We start from the raw sequence: 23,016 nt of genomic DNA, 5'->3' as shown, positions 1-23,016 counted from the left end.
TGGAAATATACGTTTGGAGTTGCTTCTCCCATAGTCCACTGGGATATTCTCCAGGTCAGAAGCAACGGCCCCACACCCAGTCCAGACCTGGCGTTATCAGTCTGTTGAATTAGAGCTCACGTTCTGCTTGCTTCTCCAGCCGTCCTTCAATGCCCCACGCACCCTGTGAAGTCCTCACCACTTTGTGTCCCGTTATCAGCGTGCTCTCTTCCCAGTTAGGAGATCCTTGAGGGCGGAGATTCGTTTCTGTTCATCTTGAGATTGTCAGTGTCTTGCCCCGCCCACAGTGGGGTTCCTGTTTTTCTTCTTCTTGTTGTGTTTATAAAGAACTAACATTCAGTATTTCGGTGTTCCTGGAAATGCATCTTCTCTGAGTAGGAACGAGATCAGGGCAAGTGGAAAAACACAGGCTGGAAAAAGAGGGGGACCGTGCTGTTGAGGAGCCGGAGTGACTCCTGTGTTTGGGGTGATGTTAGTTAGGATCTTCCAAGTTCCCCGACACGAGAATAGTGACTGGGGATGTGAGAGTGAGCTGAGACGTGTACGGAACATCTAGTGGAGTTGGGTATGTAGGTATGGAGCTCCTGACGTGAGGAACAAAGAGACTGAGCCATCTTGAGAAGCAATGGAGAGTAATCACAGGTAACCACTCAAGCACTTTCTACATGCTGGGCATCCTTCTGAGTGCCGTACACCTGTCACTCCACTTAATACTCACAGACACGATTACCCCCAATTTTTGAATGAGAAGCAGGGGCACAGATTGGTTAAAGGGTGCGCCTCAGTCCACACAGCCCTCACGCCAGACAGGATTCAAGCCCACACTGTCTGCCTCTACACCCACACTCAGTCTCAAGGCAGGACAGAGACCCGGACTCACAGGCCGCCCTCTCCCATGGGTGTGTGCTGTGTGGCCTGGCATCAGCACCGGCCCATTCTTCGCTGGTTTCCTCCTTGGCCAAAGGATGTGAGAGTACCACCTACCTCCGAACAGTGCCTGCTATGTGAAAGCATCCAAACAAGGGGAAGTCTTTCTCTCTATTAGCCAGTCAATGAATGTTGAAACCATGGGGGGAAAGGAGATCGCCCCGGCAAATGCGACTGTGAGAAAGCGAGAGGGCACTCAGTCCTGGCGGGGTTGTCAGGGAGAGGGAAGTCCCCTGTCCCTTGTGGAAGCTGCATGACTGTCCTGCAGGACCTGGCTCCATGGCTACTGAGTCTGGGGCAGGCACTGAGCCCAGGACGGCAGGCTCCAGAGGTCACGCTCAGGACCACCTGTCTCGACGTCCTCCTCCCACCTGCCTCGCCCCTTCAGAGCTCGCTGTGCTTCTCCCATCCACATTTCTGCAGAGAGAGAACCTCTTCCTATCAGCTCCCTCTGTCTCCTCCCAGATGAACAAGTCCGGGCAAGGGGAGAGCAGAGTGGCACTTTTTTTGGTTTCTAAGGAACTTCCTTCTCCATATATACTGATACACTCTGCGTCCTCTCTATTCCCCCAAGGGTTTCAGGATTTTTTTTTTTGTAACCTATTTCAGAGAAAAAAGGAAAAAAACATTTTTTTTCTGCTTTTACCTCTATATTTCCCTGAAATGTGGATAGTTTGGGAGCCAAGGTAGGCAGAAGAGGGAGGGGTGCGGAAAAGGTGGACCGCACTAAGAAAAGATTACTATTTAAACATCGGTCTGTGAGTCACCAGAGTCACCGGCGGCAGAGTTCTAAACAGCCGACTGCGTTCTAAAACAAAAAGCTAGTTAAACAAGACCACTTGTCAAAAACGTAGAAGGTACTTCCAAATACTTGTTTTATCTGTAATAAGAGAGCAAGACATATCAACGGAGCATTACAGACTCCCAGAGATTACTGTATTTTTCAGACTATAAGATGCACCAGACCATAAGACGCACCTAGGTTTTAGAGGAGGAAAATAGGAAAAAAACCCCGTTCCATCACCATGCCCTCCCCCACCAGCGAGCCAGGTAAGCTACATTGGGACTATAAGATGCAATTTTCCCCCCAAATTTGGGAGGAAAATGGGGGTGCATCTTATAATCTGAAAAATACGGTAAGTCATCCATCCCCCTGTCCTTGTTAGAGCTCATTCAGTAAAGGACTCAAAGTCAGCAATGAGCTTGGAGGTATGGCCAGGCTCCCACGACTCTGAGGGTGATCAATACTGTTAATGATCACATGAGGTGTATTAAGGATAGATAAACTCTAGAATTTTAAGTAGTCTGATATGGAATCACTTCTGTGTGAATTAAAATTGTAACTATAAACAACCAAAACATAACTGAATATTAATACTTATTAAGTGAATAGACAACTGAGTGAATAGCATAAAAGTCTGGCGAATAAATTACGATGGTTTGCTTTCCGATCTTGCAACGCGCTCGTTTTGAATAGTCTCATCTCAGATAACTACATATAGATTTTAAAAGTCTAATTTTTTATTAAAATGAGTTCTTTTCTCAATGTATATTTTCCATTAGCTGTAGGCCTGTTAACTATCAAAATCTGATTCTACAGACAGTGAAAGGATTCATTTGGGTAAATTTGATAGTTGAGGTAAATGTAGTAAGTGAAAATCAATCTTATTCAAAATTCAACTCTGCCCAGCTTACACTCACTCTCCAGCTCAAAAGTTTTTAACTTTGGGCATACTTCCAATTGCCTGGGAGACGTTTAAAAATACCGTTTACTGAATCCCACCCAGGACAAGTACATCAAGCTTTCCAGAGAGCGGGAACACGCCGGTTCCTTGGTCTTCTCCTCGGTGACTCCAGCGTGCATCGGGGGCTGGGAGCCCCTCTCTTTACCGGCTTTGAGCTGGAGAGAATCCTCTCACTGCTCTGGGATGTCAGAATTTCAGGATCAGGAGGTGGGGTAGGGGAGGGAGGGTGTTCTCAATTCATGTATTGATTCATAATGAAAACATGTGTATTGTGGTCCCAGAATGAAGTGTTGTGTGATGGTCTAGGGACACAAAGACAAATAATACATAGCCCTGTTTCTCGAGAAATGTACAGCCATGTACAGGGAAGACAAGACTGGGAAAGGTACCTTAAGAGATACAGACCAAACAATAAAATTGTACACTCACAACTTATATAATGCTATTAACCAATGTTACTCCAATCAATACAATGGAAAATAGGGCAAATAAGTATATTTGGCCAAAGAGTGAAAGTTACTAAAATAGAAATAATAATTTAGAATTCTTGTAAAATTCATGGGCAGTTTCTGAAGCTTGTTGGAGTTATGTTTTACAAGAAGGAAGGGGATAGAAAGAGTCAAAGGATATAATTATTTTGGTATTTTAGACCACAGTTAAATGAAAGGCCAACAGGAGAATCCGGAGCAGGGGCAGGTGTTCGGGCTGTTGTGGAGGCAAAGTACACAGGATCTGTAAACTCAGGACGGAGGGCACGGAGGGCGGGGTCCAAGCCCAGTGCTGACCCCTGCCGCTCTAGGCCATGGTCCTGCTACCCGGGGAACAAGAGACTGTGGGGAGAGGACGAGATGCATTTAGACGTGTTGGGGTGTTGGGTTTGGGGGTGGGGGAGGTATCAGGCTGATGTCAGCAGGCAGCACAGAGCGAGAGAGAATGGTTTGAGGAAAACCCTCCCAGACGTGAAGTAGGGAGAGACAAGAGCTACATTCGGGAGGAGGTCACATGTATAAAGAAAACTGATCCTGGCGAAATAGCTTCATTCCAGGGCAAAAAAGGGGTGAAGTCAGAAAAACTGTCAGAGTTAAGAGACATCAAGGAAGCCGCGAGAAGTAAGTTTTAAATGGGAGTGGTCAATAAAATAAAAATATCAAAAAGTGACTCGGAATTCCTTTGGAGGAAGGGCCCTGAGTCTGACGGAGAGGTGTGGCTCTGGAGCCACCTGAGGCAGCGGAGGGGCGGAGGAGTGACCACCAGCATCAAATACTGACTTTTCTGTGAAGAAACATAATCTTTAAAAGAAAAGATGGCTTGTTCTTGCTACTGTAGAATATGGGGCTCTAACACGCGCTTTAAGTTGGAGGAATCGATCTAACTGCTTCTCTGCAGAGGACGTTGTGGAAAAGGGGGGACTCTGAATGAAAAGGAGGGGGGAGCTAGCTGACAAGCATCAGGAGAACCGGGGTCCGTCTCCTCAACACACCTGTTCCTCCAAGAGTCTGCAGGGGGAAGTCAAGGACCACGGTTTGATTAACACTGAACTTCATGTACGCCAGCAATTAATGGATAAACCAAGATTGGCGCTATAGGTAGTTTATTTGAATATTAAAAGGTAATGAAAAAGAAAAATTAAATCATCTGTACATTTACCTATACATATTTATAAGCATGTTATAAAGCTGAATGCAAAAAGAAAAATGTACATTTATATGTGAATATTAAACATTCTAATATAATTATTCATAGATTCAATTAATGCCAGTATTATTAAAATCAAAATACGAGAAAGATGAAGAAAATTTAATTACTTAAGACAAATTGAAAGTAGAATGATATTCTTTGGTTTTATAAATATATGACCTTCAGAGGCCAAGCTTCATTTAACCCAGTTTGTTGTAATTTTTCTCACTGCTCAGTAAACGCTTTCCACACCCATGTGCTTGGGGGCACGTGGCAGAGGAAGTTACATGCTGTTTCCACACATTTTCCTCTGCTTTCTTTAAGGGCTTTTTAATTACTTTTCCTCCCAGGGACTGCAGCTTTAGGTTGCAGGAGAGCTGCAGTTTCTTTCCTCGTGATGTACACATGGCCAGTCTGTCCCCACCGTCTCTCCTTGCGCGCCCGGGAGCTGGGCGGTGGCTCCAGAGTCGCAGCTCCCGCTTCCCGCCCCGCCTCGCTCACCTGCGCCGGAATGTACCGGGCGTTGGCAGCGCTGCGGCGCGTTAGCCTGTGTGCGGCGGGGACGTCCGTGCGGTCCTGGATCTTTCCTTGGTTTGTCTTTTTTTGTATAGATTGAACAATTAAATTGTTAATTTAAATTCTACGATGTAAAAAATTTCAGGACAAAAAATAAAACAATATTATACAAAGTGACTACTACCTTGAGACCACAAATTAGTGCCATATAGTTGAACGCTGAAATACCAAAAACCTGTAATTAAATCACTAAATTGCACTACTGACAACATCATTGTTCTTATGTCTTAAAATAATGGCGTTCGTTTTAGGTGGACTTTTCTAAGCGAGGTACTACAGGTACAGCAGCTCATGTTTACTTAATGCTGTGTAATATTCGGCAACTTAATTATTATGACCTTATTATAAAGTAATAAAATTCCTAGAGGGATAAAGTTGCTATTAGTGGAAGCGATTCACTTGTCTTTTAGTTTTTTGTTCTTTGTATTACACTGAGATGTCAGGCGGCTGCAGGAATGCGTACTAATATTTTAATACTTGTGTTTTCATTTTTTGAATTGTTTGTGAGATTTAAAAATTATCACTTAATATAAAATATTGTGTTTTACTTGAACAAAATTATTTGTTAAATTATTTTGCACTTGTAACATTTGTATTTAAGATATGTGACAGTTAATAATATATAGGAAGATCTGTCCAGAAGGTATCCAGCCATGTGATATGAAAAATAGAGACATTTATTGAAGAAAATATAAGAAACATTGTTCCTAGGACAAGGACGCCTCAGTCTCCTTCAAAGTAGGGACCTTGGGACCTCACACAGTTCCCCCAGTCGCCATCGGCTGCCCTGCTGTATTTTCCTGAATCTCATCGATGGTCTGAAATCTCTTGCCTTTCAAAGGTGATGTTGGTTTTGGGAAAAGCCAGACATTGCAGGGCACCAAATCTGGGCTGTAGGGGGACTGAGTTACCTGGGTGATTTGATATTTTGCAAAAAACTGCACCAAATGTGATGCGTAAGCAGGCGCGTTATGGTGATGAAGCTGTCAATCACCAGTTGCCCAGAGCTGCGGCCTTCTGAATCATCAGAATAGTTTCCACAGAGGAGTGTGGAGCTTAACACAAAACTGGATGCAGATTCATTGCTCTAGTCGCTCAGTCATTTTGAATGTGACCACCACACAGTGCACCTGCTCACTTAACGGAGTCTACCACCCCCACTGACTAGTATAGTGAAGTCATCATTGTTCACACATGCGCATTCCAGTCCACTCTCCTTGGCTGCCAGGTTACACAGATGTCACACAAACTGTTCTTGTTATATTAACAATGGCTGGACTTTTTCCAGACAGACCTCATATGTTGAAGCAATTCTATTTTAAGAATCCCAGTTTTAATAATTAAGTATCATGTTTTAGGTGGGGAGAACTACAAAAATTTAAGATTGCCTATGGTAATTTAATTTTCAGGGTTTTAAATTTAGTTTATTTTCTGTTTCTAATTGCATTTGTTTTCTGACAGTTATTGATTTATCTGTGTATTGAAACACCCATACATGTTCATATATATATATATTTTTTTTTCTGACTCTACATGGTGGTTTGAAAGTTCAGTCCTACCTACTATATAACCTCATTTTCATTCCCACCTTTCCAAATCTCTAGCCTTTGAGATGCTGCACAAATCCTACCTGTTCTTTAAATCTCCTTTATCAACAGCATGAAATCCTCTCTCCTTCCTTGAAACACCATGCAGTCTTTAAAACTTGTATATACTAACTTACTAAATATGTACTTTCTCCTCATAGTTCTGAGGATGTCATGCTGCTTAAATACTTTTTATTTAACTTGTATATACAGTCGATTGTTGACAACAGACCATGTCCTGAGTAAATCTTTATTAGTTGATCTCCAATTGTCTTTTGCAAGGATTGCAAATATAACATAAGCATGCAATAAAATCTACACTGCCACATCTTACATTTTATATAGGAAAGCAATGATGTATTTATGATGAAAATGCTGAGAATATACTCCTACTTCTCTCATATGATATGCCCGATAGTAACTTGATAATAGGGCGAGTTTCTGGAAATATAGTCCCTGTTTGTTTAGGAGGAAATTGGTATTCAGAGGATTATAACTTGACTATAAAGATTTAATCATTCTTACTTAATTGGCTGGGGCAGGGGGATACCACATTTAGAATCTTGGAGTCTTCCAAACCAGTACCTCTCAAAATATCTGTAGCAAAAGACCAGTTTCCCACCCACTCCCAATCTGTCACCAACCATTATTGTTAAATAATATAAGTGAGTTACTCAAAAAATGAACAAAAATACATGCAAAAATCAAATCCAAATTTTAATTATTAGATACAACAGCCGTGGAATTACGTGAACAAATGGCTCCAGGGTCCTGAAATGATCCTCCTCAGGTGTTTATCGGTTTGCATGGGTCACAAACAGCAAATGGGCCAGCTCTGGTCTCTGGACCCCATGCTGAGGACTGCCTGTGTCAGCTGCAACATGTCCTTTCTAAGAGAATCGTCCTTGCGCAGCACACCTGCCACCTGAGTGGCCACATCTACTCACAGGTGGTCTGTGCCTTCCACAGCTTAACAGCTGGTTGGACTGGAAGCAAAGGGGAGGCTGGCCAGCAGCCTACGAACTGCGCCCAGACTTGAAAAGATGAGCTGGGCCCATCAGGGTATTTTTGTCTCTGGATTCTGATCTACTAACTGAAGAAAGGATTTTCTATGACCTCCCAAGGTTTTGTCCATGCTTGAAATATGAGCTAGCTGAAACTCTGAGTAAGCTGTAAAAGCTGGGCTGGGGCAAGGCAGAGAAAGGCGTGAAATATTGGAGTGGATCATGAAAGGCTCAGCGACTGCTGAGGCTGAGGCATAAAAACTGCGGAATGCGAGAATTACCTTCCACCTCCTGCATCCCTTAGCCCCGGGCGTGAAACTGCCTCTCCTTTGAATGTCCTAAGATATAGATCCCATATTTCTTGCAGTGTGTGTAGATGCTCTAGCTGGCATAAATGGGTCTCTGAATTATTCAAAGAACTCAGCTTTTCTAAGATACAGTCGAAGGCTGTCCCCATTATACCAAATATGCTTATAGCAGAAATGACAGATGCTGTATGTGAAAGACAAGTGAGCACCAGGGTCTCCAGGTGACTTTCGGTCTGCGGTGAGACTGGGAGCCACGTTAGGTCGGCCTGGTGGGACTGGGTGCTACCAAACACCTAGCTCCTACAACCTACACGTCTCCCTTCCTGATTCTTTGTTTCCGACCCAGTCCCCCAAAAGGTTGATTACATTTTCCATAGTTAACTCTAGTCTGGTTTTGCTGAAGGAGGGAATCCCTTACAGGTTATACTAAATTACCTCACAGAGCAGATGAGTCTGCACACCTCACCTGTTCATCTGCGTGTGTTCCCATGTGTGTTTACTTTGTACTAATCCGCACACTTCTCCCGTGTCAGTGGCTTCTGGAATCACCCCAGAAATCAGAGGTGCGGGTTTGAGATTGGGTGCACGGCGATTCTCAAAACATGTTTTATTGCCCTGATGCCTGACTTTAAAAAAATGTTTAAGATTATTTTTAACTCGTTAGCTATATTAAGAGAGTGTACTTGCCTTGTACTAAAGAAGTATCTTTCAGTGTAAAAATGGAACCGTAACTCTCTTTGTGATTCTCCAGTAAATTCTCAATTTTAAATCACTGCTAAATGAAGCGGTTTATGTCAGAGGTGAACAATACGGGGTCTGAGATTAGAGCAAGCGCTGTGTCATCTTATTGGGCCAGCAGGTCACCAAGCTGCGAGAATATGACTCTGAGTCACCAGAGAGCCGGGGGCGGCTGGTCCTGTGAGATTCTTCATGTTGTAGCGAATGTCGGCTGATGGGCAGTGGCGATTCTGAGAAGGGCTCCAATATTAGGCTTTTTAAAAGCTAGAGATTAGGGCAGCCCTGGTGAATCACACAGTGCTGCTCTGGCCAGGTAAAAGGGTCAGGGCTGGCAAGATGTGGGAGGTGTCAGAAAAAGAAAGGTTCGGCTCTGTGCCTGGGGACCCATCTGTCAGCTAGGAGTATGATAAGGCAATTAATGTATTTATTTATATGGCTCACAATGAACCATGTGTTCCAAAAAATAAATAAATAAATAAAAAGAAGTTCAATGTAAACCTTCTCCACTGTTCTCTACCAGTGAGAGCTCCAATAAAATATTCAAGATAAAACGAAGGTTTAATAAGGAAATGGGCTGCTTGCATAAAGAAGGGTTGGTGGCATTACAGCAGCCTACGCTGAAAACGACGACGATTAGATGCGACACCCTGACAACACAGTGGTTGTGGGAAGGGCCTGTAAAATGCATGTTCACGCTGCACTGTAACTTGGGTAGCCTTCCTCGTAAATTCCGTGTGCTTTCTATTCATTCGGATGGATTTCATAATCTAAACATAAAGAGAAGCCCAGAAAAATTTTAAGAAAACAGAAATTTAGAAAGCCAAGATACGCGTCTTGCATTTTCCTTAAATGTTTTGTTCACAATCTTGTCATTATTAGAGCTTTCATTTTCACTTTGTGACTAATCCTGACTCCTCTTTCCTTTCTTTATTATTTATTTAGCGTTCTCACCACTTCTGCTTTACAATCTGTTTAAGCCAGGGTATGTTTTGGCTTAATATTCACCAGTAATACTTCTTTTTTTTTTTGCATATAAAATAAATCATCATAAACTTTCAAAAGTTCTTTTACTGGTAAATAATAATCTAGTCCAGAATTGGGAGAGAAAGGAGATTTGCTGCAGTCCAAAGCTCTACTTAAATCTAACCCCCTCCCATCGTCTCTAAACAAAATAGAACTGAAGCTCTCGATTACCATGTTTTAATAAGTGAAGCTCACACCTTATGGTAATACCAAAATTTGAAGCGAAACAACATGTAAGTCTGTACAGAGGAAAAAACACAAGTTCTTTAATCGTAGGGGAACATGCCAATATGCCTGCGTTATTGCCAAGTTGCACACTGCGTCGGTTAAGTGGTGAAGCTGAGCGAGGAAAGCCATTGGAACAGTAAAGAGAATCATTTGGCTTTGCACAGAACAAGGTATCACGTTAAATACATTATTTTCCTTACGCGGAAGCAGTATTTATGCCATTGTCAGTACATTTCATTTATTAGAAGAATATTGTTTAAACTTTGAGTGATTTTCTCCCCAGAATTTCCTTCTAGTCTCCGACATTATCACAGTCCAAACATCCTCTCTCGATCACAGGAAACTTGGCTTGCTTTCTATGGTATGACAGCAATGTTCCATTTTACGGTCTGATACGCGATTTACAAATTATGTTTGAAGTTTAATTATAATTAACCACTGTTTAACATTGCATTCACTTCTGGCTTTACTTCCCGATTCAGAGTTCAGCGCTGTTTCTACTGGTGGTTGTATTCCATCTGAACCTCTGTCTTCTCAATTAGCTGTTTTTAATCTCTTTACTTTCATGTGCCTGGGTGCCCTTGGAAATGCATCAGGCCAAAAAAAAAAAAAATGTCCTTATTCACCATCCTGTGCACTTTCTAAGACTCTAGGATGTTCTCCATAGTAAAAATAATAATTCCCACAGCAAACCAAGATGTCGCTGAGTTCTGCCACAGAGCCACAGAATGAGGCGCCAGGCAGAAGGTAAGATTTTTGTTTTACTCATCTGCAGTGAGGATTTCCATTTTTAACTGAGCTCTTTTGGAGCCTACATTCTATCTTTATATGGCAAGAAAACATACAGTGGGGCTCATTTTTGTAAAAAGAAAAATCAACTTAATGTTTTCTGTTATTTTTCTGTAAAAGCATATGAGAACAATTTTTGCTGGGTATCCACTCACTTCAATTCAGCATGTAATGCAATTATGAAAATTCTCATGACTTTTAAAACTTTCCTTGGCTCTGGTATAGACAAATGTACACTGTCACATCATCACAGGGATGCTTTCAAAATCCCCTCTTACCAATCAGATACAAATTCATGCCAATTTGAAAAATTAAAACTAAAATTTACAGAATTAAAAGCTTAACACAGATACATTTAGGAAAATACAGATTTTCTCATTTGTCATTCTTTCACTCAGGGTCCTTGTAAAGGGTATTCTTAAGTATCTTAATAATTTTAGCAAAGGATGAAAAATACAATACTTAGAATAAGATTTGTTATGTGAAGAAAGTATCCAAGTACGGTTTTATTTCATGTTGTGGAAAAAATGCCGTCACTTACAAAAGCCCTATTGTTTCCAAGTCTTTGAGATGTGTTCCCATCAAACACTGAATGATGCTTTTCATCAGCAGAAAATAATGTTGGGTTTCACCCGCTCTCAAAGGTATTGTCCATACCCACATCTGAGACCTCCCATATTTGTCTCTCCTAGAGTTCCTGCTTTTTTTTTTTTTAAATTGATCAGGTGAGTACTATAATTATCCCATTGGCAGATGAGAATACTCTGGTATGGAGCAGTTAAATACCTCTTGAAATGTGAGCCCACCTTATTTTAGTAATTAGACTTCTGTCCATCCATTTATTGCTCTGATGAGGGACGCCAGGGCGTGGAAGAACTGGAGAGTGGAAATGTGACAAGTCATGCTTTGGGGGTGGGGTGGGGGCGGCCGGGAAACTATGAAAAGGAAAAAAAAAAAGCAGCATCAGAATGAAACAGCAAAGAAATTTGTTGGGGCCAAGTACAAAGATTTAAGATGAAAAGTGGCAATGAAATATGAATGAGAAACACCACTAGCAAAAACTGTGGGAGCTTCAGATGCAAATGGATAGGGAAGAAGAATGGAAATGGTGATGGAGCACCTCTAGCGAGGATTGGCCAGTAACAGGGTTACAGCACGATTCTGAGAGAGTATTTCCTGGGTTAGTTTCCAAAAGTAAAACAAGGAAGCATCTACATGTCTGGGACTACAGATACCACTCACACTGGTGACTTCAGTGATCTGTCAGGTGAATCGTTTCTGATGGCAGAAGGCATGACTGAATATGACGATTTAGAAGATGGATTTTGTAGACAGCCAGAAGCTCAAGTCCCGCTATCCGACATCCTATTATGCACCTGACCTTGGCAGTAGTGAGCCAGAGCCACCGCCTAGTAGCTCACAACAGCCGATAGAGTGCATCTCTTCCCCACACCACGTGCACCGACGTCACGCTGGTCGCTTGAAATCAGCCAGTTGTGATTATTTACAGTCCCCCAAACTGGTCCGCTCTGTAAGTCAGGGTCTAATTTCCCGTGTGTCGGCTTACCAGCACATCACTAGACCTGGGCAAATTCCCTAACCTTTCTGAGCATTAGGTTGTTGGGTTTTTTTTTTTTCCATCTGAAAATAAACAAATAGACATGACAGGTCCTCACAGGATCCGGCAGACCTTTCAATGGGTGATGGATCTCCTGTGATGCCCAGTACCTGGGAAACGCTGATGACGGTAGCGTGCTGGTAATTTAATTCAGAGCATTCACAGAACATCAAACAACTTCGCTTTTCCAACACATTAGAAAGCACTCCAATTAGTTCATCAAAATGCCAGGAGAGGAGGGTTTGTAGAAATTGTTTTACTGACAGTGCAGATGAAATGGTTTCTCCAACATATTATTAGATTTTTGTAAGGAAAATAAATAACGACTAATACTTATCTAGTAAATTGCTTTTACATGATTAGTCTAGGAAAACTGTTTCCTATAGTGACTTCATAGACAGGTACTCAAGGGGTTTTAACCCACCACCCACTAAATTAGATTAAATGCAGGGATTCAGTTTCTCGAAACTTCTCGATAAGTTAATGCGAGGACTGACAGCAGCTACACACCCCGCTGCTCAGAGAGCTCGGACAGAAAATTGTGGGCCAGAGGCCACTACGTCTATCACGATGACAGGCAGTCTCTATAACCTGGAACTTCAAAGGTAGGCGCCGCAGGAAATAGGAATTTAAGAAAAGATTAAACAGGCCAGAGATAACTCTGCGTAGTTATCTAGCTAACAACTCTCTCATCTAGGTAGTCTTCAGTGTGGATTATTTTTATTCCTAAAATTCTTGTTTCATTTCCATGCCCTTGGCATATCATTCTTTATAATATTTTAAAGTAAGTTATACATACACCTTTTCCACTACAGCTCCCAAAGTAAAAGATCATTTTATTGTTAAACATATTTCTAAATGTATTTAAGTAACTTTGTAGTAGGAAAGGAAACTACTAAAGTTGAATTGCAATGTCCTTTATTACTTCAAAGACTTTGTGGCAGCCAGTTTACGAAGGTGACTGGAATGATTCTTCCTGTCCCCTAGGCACACACCTCTGCAATGAGACTTCGCTGCTCTCCCATCAAGAGCTGAAGTTCCCCCACCCCTTCAATCCGGGCTGTGGCCAGCGGGACACTCGCAAACTTGGCACAGGCTGGGGTGGGCACACCAGGGCACACCGTCCCTGCCGTCCCGAGGCCACTGTGTGAGAGGAAGCTTCAGCCAGCTTCCTGGTGAACGAGAGACCACATGGGGCGCAGAACAGCCACCGGCTGAGCCCCTCTGCACTGACCACTCTGCCAAACACCAGGGATGCAAGAGAGGCCATTCTAGAGGATTTCACCTCAGACAGCCTGTCTGCAACTGGACGACCAGCTGATCACCCACAAAATCACAAGCAAAACTAGAATAGCTGTCGTTTTAAGCTGGAAGTCAGCCAAACTACAGCCGTGGGCCAAACCCAGAATACCACGTGCCTTTAAAAATAAAGTTTTATTGAATCACAGCCATGCTCCTTTGTTCATGGATTGTCCACGGCCACTTTGTCATTACAAAGGCAGAGTTGGGTCGTTGCCACAGAGACCGCACGGCCTGCACAACCTGAAATATCTACAATCTCCCCCTTCACAGAAAAGTCTGCTGCTCCCTGGGTTAAGCCACCAAGGTTTGGGGCAGTTCATTAAGTAGCAATAGAACAAAGATACAGACTTATTTTCAGAAAGGGAATATGCCTCATGGCTTATTAAACTAATAAAGTTCTGGGCGCTTGAAAAAAATACGTGCCCTTTTTTCCAGGGTCAGTCATTTCTTTTGGGGCAAAAGCAAGGCCCTTTGGTATTTCTGAAGTAGAATTAGGGAGACTGCTTGCTATGCACCCATGCCTGTCCTTCACTCTCCCCTCCTAACACTGGGGGAGCTGGCTGCGCAGCTCCCAGTTGGGGTGACAATGAGGAGCCCCTTCGCAGTGACCTGTGGCCTCAGGGCAGGTTGTCACTTCTGAACTGTGATGAGGAGTGATGGGTGCCATTCTCAGGCTCTCTCTGCACTCTCACTCCCCTTCCCACGAGCTGCAGCCCATGGTCACCTGATTTACCATGCAGATGGGCAGAACATTCTAGAGAATGGAGGAATACACAGTGAAAGGTCCGTCATCACTTAAAAACTATGTGGAGCGGAGTCAACCCTCAATGTGGACCATTCATCTTGGACTATGACCTTGAGGGAGACCTAAACTTGACTCTTCCTTAAGCCCCTGAATTTTCATTGGGTGTCGTCTATGTAGCATGTGTCTGCTACCCAAACTAATAGTTTTGTGCAATATACCTTGCCACCGAAAATGATTTAGTTGTTAGAACATGGACTCTCGGGTCACAAAGTCTTGGGTACTCTGATAAAACTTTGCCCCGATTTTCTGAATCGGCCAGAGGCTAGTCCCTTACAGTAACTGTGATTTTGTTTCCCTAGGTAAAAAATATGCAACTCCAGATCGGTTAAGCAGGGATTTTGAAAACTTGACCTTCCTAATGCTTACTTCTCCCCAGGAAGAGTGCCCCAGTAACCAGGGATTGCTCTAGGCGTGTGTCATTTTAGTCCCAAGAAATGCTTACACACCAACATAGTGCCTTAGGCAATATAATAGGAAATTCGGTGAGTTTTTGGCACTTGGGCAGTTAAGGATAGTTTTCCCATGAAAAGACACATATACCCCTTTTCGAGGCAATGGGAAGAGAATGGAATAAACTCTCAATGGTGGGTCAAATTGTCATGTGTGTGAAGGGAGCTGGCTAAGTAAGTACGCAAATGTGGGTTCTCCTTCCTCTCCTTGCAGACCTGGAGATGATGCTTTGGTAGGGCTAACGTGGGCTCCAATAATGTCCGTGTGTTGGTACCGCCCTACGTGACTCTAAGACAGGGAGTCAGTGATTCTCTGAGAAACCACAGCCACAGCGGAAGCTAAATTCAGATAGTAGGACTCATTCCAGGAAGTATAGAAATCTAGAGAAAAAAAAGAGTTAAATCAAGGTTTCCAGAAGTACGTCTTCTAGATTTTAAAATTTCCTTTTAAATCATTTTGTTGAAAAACTAAAGATGTGTTACCGAACACAACCACAAGAATGAAATTGGCCCATTTGGCGTGTGAATGTCCCACTGGGCGCTCAGGGCCAGGGGAGAAGTGACCTTGCTTGGAGGTTATGTTCATGTTTCTGCCACTTCCTCCAGTCCTGCTCCGAAGCTCCTGGATCAGAGCGCTGAGCCTGCTGAGTTAAGTCATCCAATGGCATGTCTTCCCTGCTGGACTAGCTGCTCTGCAAGGAAAGACATTGTCTCTTTCGTGCTCACCAGCGTATCCCCAGAGCTTCTTAGGATGCCAGGACTACGCCAAGTGCCCAGTCAGTATTTATTGGAGGAAGGACTCTCTGAGTGGAAAATAGCTGGTTGATCTCACATAGAAAATGGGCTCGAACAGTAATGAGGACGGGCGGAAATTGCCTAAAGGGTGTGTTTATATCAAGCAGATCGTGACTCGAGTGATACAAACCCAATGGAGGTGCACTCAGAAGATAATGTGGGACCATGACCCCCTGAGGGCGTTGAAGTTGGGAGGAGGGAGGAGGGCCCAGGATGGGAGATGAAACCCCTAGTCAGACTCATTGTCCTGCCAGGACTGGACGGACACACTTTGGGGGAAGGATTTGGAGCCATGACCTCTGTTCTGTGATGCCTCTACCATCACGGCGGATGTTCTTCTGTGTGAGTAACTGTTCTGTTGGGTGACAGTGAGGATGGTGTGCTCGTGCGTGAGGAATGAGGCTGGTGTTCAGACCTCCCAGCTATCAGACACGTGGCTGCCTCAGACGCTGGAACGTAACTTTGAGCAAATGAAAAAGCACAACTGAAATGTGGAATCTGAAAAAGCCAAACAGAGAGGACACTGGGGTGCGGGGGGGGGGGGGGAGACGTTGGTCAAGGATGCAAACTTTAAGTTGTAAGTTGATTAAGTTCTGAGCATCTGATGTACAGATAGTGAGCTTAAAATTGGCTAATAGACCTTGTTTTCACTACAAACCCCCCCCCCAAAAAAAACACCCCAAAACCCCGCCCCAGCAGCTACTGTGCGAGATGGTAAATGTTAATTAGCTTGATGGTGGCAGTCATTTCAGTGTGTGCACACAGTCTGCCCCCTCTCTGGTTTTACATCTACAAATTTATTCAAGGGTAGATCAAAAATATTTGAACAAATAAATCCCAGGAACTTCCAAAAGCAAAACTTGAATTTGCCATGCGTAGCCCATTCCACTGAGACCAAACAAGCACAGAGACATGCCGGCGCCCTTGGCGGCTGCCTCCACGCAAACAGGTCAAGGTCACACACTGCAGGCACAGAGCCGTCCCACCCGAGGCACCTGACCATCCCCGATGTTGGTATGGCAGGGGCAGGGGTCCTGCACCCACAGTCCCCCTGGATACAAAGGGACAACCGTACATCAAACCATCACGTTGTACACCTTAAATATATCCAATTTTAATTTGCCAGTCATACCTAAATAAACCTGGGGGAAAATGCTCAACTGATTTGAAACATAATCCACCTCTCCAGGTTTTATTTCTGACAGAATTGCTTTAAATGGAAGTAAAATGTATCATTTGTCTGCTTTAAAATTTAGGGTGCTGTGTATTCCAAGAGTGGAACACAGGGAAAAAAAAAAGGACACTAATACCTTAGAGGGAAAAATGAAAAGACAGGAGCGCAGAGCCGGCCTCATGAGCAGCAGCCAGCTACGGGGACCGAGGCAAGTGCCTCCCCGGCTTCTCTGCCTGGGCCTCACTAGTAAAATCAGGAAGCAGGATGAGAAAATGCAGAAGGCTGCTGTTAGCGTTACGATTTTTATGAGTTCACAGCCTTTTAAAACATGGTGTCTTCAGCAACATCCTCCCTCCAAAAAAAACAAACAAAAAAACAAAAAAAACCCATGGCTGCGAACATTTTTTCAATATTCCTTTTACCTATAATGGAAACAAGTTAAAAATAATAGGTCTAATGTTCACAAATCCATTAAACATTTACTGGTTTCTCTCTTGATGACTGTTTTGATTCAATATATCATAGGTATAAATCATCAATATTTTCAAAATTCAAAAATGCGCACAGTGGTACTTTATAGCTTCTGTGAAGGCTTTGAACTGAAGCATGATATATTTTCTTGTTTGTGGAAGTGTTTTAGGCCTGTCATTTGTCAGCAAGCCTAAGACCATGAGAACAACATTACCTACACATGCCAAGTGCTTGCTCTACCACTATAATTTTCCCTTTGAATTGCAAATTGTGTAACTTTTTTGGGTCCCCCATTTATTTTTCAAATATTAGTGTCCCGGGAACAACCACAAAAAGGAACTCCTCCAAACCATGTGGTATGCGACCATTGCAAATAAAATGAGTGGATTTCCCTTGAGGGGAATACAATGAAGGATAAAGAGAAGATATGTATAGGTAAGGACACTTGCTTTTCCATAAATCACGTGATACTACTTTATAATTATGCACATTTGTCTTATTTTATTCAGTTCTATGTCCCCACTAGTATTTTTACTTTTTTAATAAAAATCATCAATTATTTCTCTTCTTAATGCCATCTTTTTTAAGGGGCATTTTCCTCAAATATTCATAGAATGGGTCTCTGTACTAGATATTGTACAGTAAATATGTATTTATTGACTAACCTTTTCAAGGCTGCTTCCAACACCTGCTTCCCATCCTCAGTGTGCCAAACACCGTCACTTACCTGCCTTAGCAGCCTTCCCCCCCACGGCTTCTGGGGGCCTGCGAGGCAGATGTGGAGGAGGACAAGACAGCATCTTCTGGGAAGACTCTTCCAAGCTCTTCAGACAAACAGATGCCTTTTCAGCCAACCTTTGAACATCCGTGGGAGAAGCTACCGGCAGCTTCTGGGGTCACCTAGTGGAGCTGGGGAGAAAACAGACAGCCTGAGTGTGGCAGAGAAGAGAGATTCAGAACCACACCCGCTCCACCCCACCTGGAGAAAAGAATTCCTGACCTTGACCTCATCAACTTTCCTTATCATTTATGCCACTTTCAATTGGGCCTTAGGTTCTTTGCAGCTGAAAAGGGTACCATTGTTGCTTCTTTACTTCTCATCTCCCCACGTACGAACAGGATCTTTTTACTGAGACTACCTCATCTGAAATGTCAGATAAGATTAAAACAACGGGCCCCATTGTATTCACTCCCCAACCATATATATTAACGACAACAGCTAGCAATTACTGAGTGTTTCCAAAGAGCAAGAAGTACACGGTGCCATGAACTTCACATGTGTGAGTTTACTGTAGCTTCACAATGAACCTCTGAATTGGGCGATAACATGATCGCTACGTTTAAAAGGCAGAAAATGCGGCCAAAGATAATAGGTAACCTGCCAAGGCCCCGCTAATAAGTGAACGAGTTCAAGGTCTGAGTGGAATCAGCCAGTAATCGTGCTGTCGCTCGATGCAAGCGTACGCAAGAGACCAGCAATCATTCTGGGGTTCTCAGCTCGCCCCTCACACTGTAGCTGTGCGCGCGGACCACCCTAACGGTTCGCAGACACGGGTGTGTGGCTACAGAGCACTATGTGGAGAGCACATGTACTTGAAGAAAGAATAAATATCTAGCGATGCTGACATTCCTCCATATGAAGGAAATTTTACATGTTCACTGGCAGTTTCAGAGTTGGAGCCACACCACCGGACACAAATGAACGAGATGTGCCGAATTTCCCTAGACAGACTATGCAGCCCTTCTATGTTGAAAAAAGATAGGGAAGTGAATTGGAAAGCAGACCATTAAGTTGAATCAGAGTTGATCATTTTAAAAAGGACTAATTGATTGATTTTGATAATTGAGGAGCCTCGGAATAGTGGTCTGTGATCTTTTCTCATACACTATTCAACAAACATAAACTCAAGACCTACAGTGAATAAAACGTGGTAATGAAATTGTTGAAACTCATTTTCCTAAATCAGTTTATCAGTAACTAATGATGCACTTTGCCGTACTCAATAGACATGATATTATAAACCAACGTTTATACTTTATGTATCATTTTATTATGTAATATGTAATCTATAAAATTGGTATATACAAATTTGATATATATCAATATGAACGTTTCATACATAAAATCATGAAGCATGCAGCTAATGACCAAGTCATGAACCGTCCTGGCTGGGTGGCTCAGTTGCTTGGGGCATTGTCCACACACCTAAAGGTTGTCGGTTCGATTCCCGGTCAGGGCACATGCGTGGGGCTTGGGTTTGATCCCAGCTGGGCTGTGTGCAGGAGGGAGCTGATTAATGTTTCTTTCTCACATCAGTGTTTCTCTCTCTCTCTCTCCCTCCTTCCCCCTTCCTTTTCCCTCTCCCTCACCTTTCCTTAAACATAACCTGGAGTGAGTATTAAAAAAGTACAAAAACAGCCATGAGCCCTCCAGCCAGTTCAGGAGGTGGAATATCACTGAGGCTGTGTCTATGCTTTCCTGCAAATCCCATCCATCTTCCAGCCCCCAAAGGTAACCAATATTGTGAGTGTTGGGTTTATTGTTCCTTCGCTTTTTCAAAGAGTTTCCATCACACACGTCTGTCTGTCATCTGTAAGTGTGTAATGTGGTATCGTTTTCCATGTGGGCTGCGACTCGCTTTTCTCGCCCTGGGCTGTGTGTCTTCGGCCCACCGCGTTGCTGCAAGTAGCTGTAATTTGTTCGCTATCACGGCCACACAATATTCCACAAAGTGACTTATTTATTTATTTTTTTGCAATGGTTTAATTCAAACTGAATCAAAGAATATTTGGGCTTTTTTCAAGTTTTTAAGTTGCTATTGGAAATTTATGCTAATTGTATGTTCAAATTATGTCTATTTTAAAATTTCTGCTTAATGTGTGAACAATTAAAAGGGGAATGGGGGTCTCCAGCTCTGGGGATTGTCCCTTTGTTTTGCTTCAGCCACTTTTGCTGTAGGCACTTTGAAGATTTCTTTTAGGTGCATATGACTTACGAGTTATTAAAACTCCCTGATGAATCCATTCCTTTGTCATCATGCATATATAGCTACTTCATTCCTAATTATGCTGCTTCCTTCACTAAAATTTGTCTTATCAGTCTTTAATGGAACTACAGTAAGTTGAAAAAATTAATTTTGCCTGCTATAAATTTTTCCACACTCTCTCAATGTTCCTGTCCTCATGTTTTAGTGGTGGCCACTGAGCGAGGTTCAGTCCGTGGCTTTAATAAGCGTCCCCAGAAAACAGACCCCAGGCCGCAGCTTCCATGCTGTAGCTTCCTTGGGGGTGCAGCCCGGGAAGGCAAGGGAAGACTGGGCTCCACAAGGGAGCATTTCTGAAGCAGGCCCAGCTGTGCATCAGGGCTGGCTGTTTCCTGTTGCGGGGATCCTCTGGCCGGGCCACCTGCCACTACTGCTACTTGGGACAGTGCACTGAGGGGTTGGGGACGCAGGCACACTTTCTTTCACTGGCTCCTTGGGTTTCCTACCTTTTACTGGTTACAGTTGCCACGTCACATTCACTGCCTGCATTTCTGGGTTGTGCTATCTGCACCCTCCAGGTAAATGCTGAGGAAGCCAGCACCTACCAGTGCCAGCACAGCCAACGGGCCGGTGCCACTGAGGCTCCTGAATTCATAGTGGTGTAGGCGTCAGTCCTAGTGCCCGTGGCCCAGGCTTCATGGCTGTGGAAGGTGTGAGAATTTGCTGGAGCCTCTCCCGCTCCGCCTCTCACCAGAAAGGCAAGTGGCCAAGTTCATGTGAAACTCAGTTACTACACAGCCTGAGCCCAGCGTAGACCGCCCCTGCGCCACTTGGTCTGCCTGCACCCAACCCCATGTGCCTACAGGTCTCCACCCTTCCTCTCTGAAGGCTCGGAGGCAAGTCCGCCCTGGTGAAGGCACGGCAAATGGCAGGAAACTGACGGCCGAAGGGTTTTTAGCCAACCATAGTGGCAGCCCGCATCACTACAGCTGGTCCAGTGCTATAATTAAAGGATTTAAGGAAAAGTGCAGAGAGTAATAGAAATGCAGAGAGAAGAGAAAATGGCATTATGCTAGGTTTAAAATATTGAAAACTTGTAAGAATTCAGAAACCATGTCGTGTCTAGTTTTTTCTTACTTTCATCCCCTCCCACTAACCAGATGTCAGACGTTTCCACTTATTATGGAATTGATCTTTTTAACATCTACCCCTTCATGGGTACTTTCAGAGTGAAAAATATATTTGTTAACCTCTCCTAAACGCAGCCACAATGGGCGTGTGGGGTGATTTCTGAGGCTGATTCTGCCACGAGGGCTGCGCTGAACAGCGGAGTGTCCATCAGGCCGTGAAGTTTCTCACGATTGGACTTGAAACTGCCAGGGGTGGGGAAGTTAAGACACTGTAAAAATGTAAAACCCAAACAGAAAGCTGATTGTGCCGGACCCTGTGGAGAGCGTATCATTAATACAAAATTACTCTGAAATATTAACCGACAATGTTTTCTAGGAGCAACTCGATGGGATACAACTCAATACTGGGAGAAAGAAAAGGGGGGTAACTATATTTACAAATAGCCTTATTGGAAGAGACAACGGGTATTCCCATTTTATGACAAGACCATATCCCACAATTCAGTAGAAATCTTCCAACTTTGGGAGAAACAGAGGGAACGGGGCGGGCGGGGGGGAGGGGTGGAGAGGGGGGCGATGAGGGAGGTGACAGTGAAGCAAAGCCCTTGGAGGGTTGTGTGAAGAATCCAGGACTGGCTCCTGATAAACCTCACGAAGCTACTGTGAAGGCCGGACGCAGTGTTTGTTAAACAGCCGCTTCCGCCATCTGAACCTGCGCCAAAGCAGAGCATCCAAAGACATGTTAATTACCTTGGTAATAAACGCGTGCCCAGAGGGTGCCGGGCCAGCAGTAAGAGCCAGACCGTCTAGAGTTAATTTTCATCAGTTGTTCTCATCGCCCTGTAGGATGTGTCATTGGTATGGCTCCCCTGTTTCTGCTGGCTAGGCTGCTGCCTGCTTCAGAGCCACTCAGGATGTCCCTTCCCAGCTAAGGAGGGGCCCAGGGCAGCTCCTGGGTGGGAGTGTCTGAGAAAGGCCTGGTCATGGGAGTAGAGGAAATTCCTTCACGGGATGTAGAGTACAGAGTAGAGAAAGATTAGACAGTCTACTCATGGGGCTCATATGCATTTTCAAAATCTCTTTTTTTGTTGTTGCTTTCACCAGAAATGCTCATTTACTGCACATATGTATCCGTCCTACCAATGAGGGGATGGACCTCCTAGAAATAATTCTTGAAGGGATCAATATATTAAAAAGGGAGCATTAACTCACTATCTACCTACCAGCTCCCCAAGTTATAAATCATATACTTATGTAGGTAAATAAAGGACTGATAAGTATTTTCAGCAAACATGCAAAGGGGGACTCCATCACACGAAGAGCTCACAGACATTGAGCAAACTGCTAATCTCCCTGCACCTCAATGTCCCTGGCTTTGCAATGGGGTTATCCCTCCTGAGAGGACCCCGAAGCTGAAAGGACTGAGAAAAAAATGATGTAAAGCAGCTGGTATGTAGAATGTGCTACAAAAACATTTGAGTCCCTCCCATCTCTCCTTCTGGTGATTCACATTTCCAGCATCATACATTGATGCTGTTAATACTGACTTATATATTAATTACTTCAGAGGCGAGCGCTTTGGCCGGCCGGAGTCTATGAATGAACGAAAATGAAGGTCCTGCTTATTTGTGTCAGGGGCTCCGCTAGCCGCTGTGCCAGGTGATGACATATGCCTGTGATTATTAAC

At 43.7% G+C, this 23,016-nt stretch overlaps 1 long non-coding RNA gene across 4 annotated transcripts in view; it reads right to left on the bottom strand.

The window, feature by feature from the left end:
- LOC139440381 (uncharacterized) overlaps positions 1–23,016 on the bottom strand; it is a 60,134-nt gene that overhangs the window by 10,287 nt on the left and 26,831 nt on the right. Inside the window, exons 3-5 of one of the 4 annotated variants that reach the window (XR_011650596.1) lie at positions 17,943–18,124; positions 11,408–11,536; positions 7,102–9,328 (exon numbers count right to left, since the gene is read on the bottom strand). This is a non-coding gene — a long non-coding RNA (uncharacterized lncRNA). Of the gene's footprint in view, positions 1–7,101; positions 9,329–10,131; positions 11,537–17,942; positions 18,125–23,016 lie in introns of those variants that run through there. The other 3 variants (XR_011650599.1, XR_011650597.1, XR_011650595.1) reach the window with 3 other exon arrangements.

Source organism: Desmodus rotundus, chromosome 12 (genome assembly GCF_022682495.2).
Source record: "Desmodus rotundus isolate HL8 chromosome 12, HLdesRot8A.1, whole genome shotgun sequence".
NCBI lineage: Eukaryota > Metazoa > Chordata > Mammalia > Chiroptera > Phyllostomidae > Desmodus > Desmodus rotundus.
Note: the sequence above shows the minus strand (reverse complement) of the source record. Positions and strands in the feature narration are given on the sequence as shown.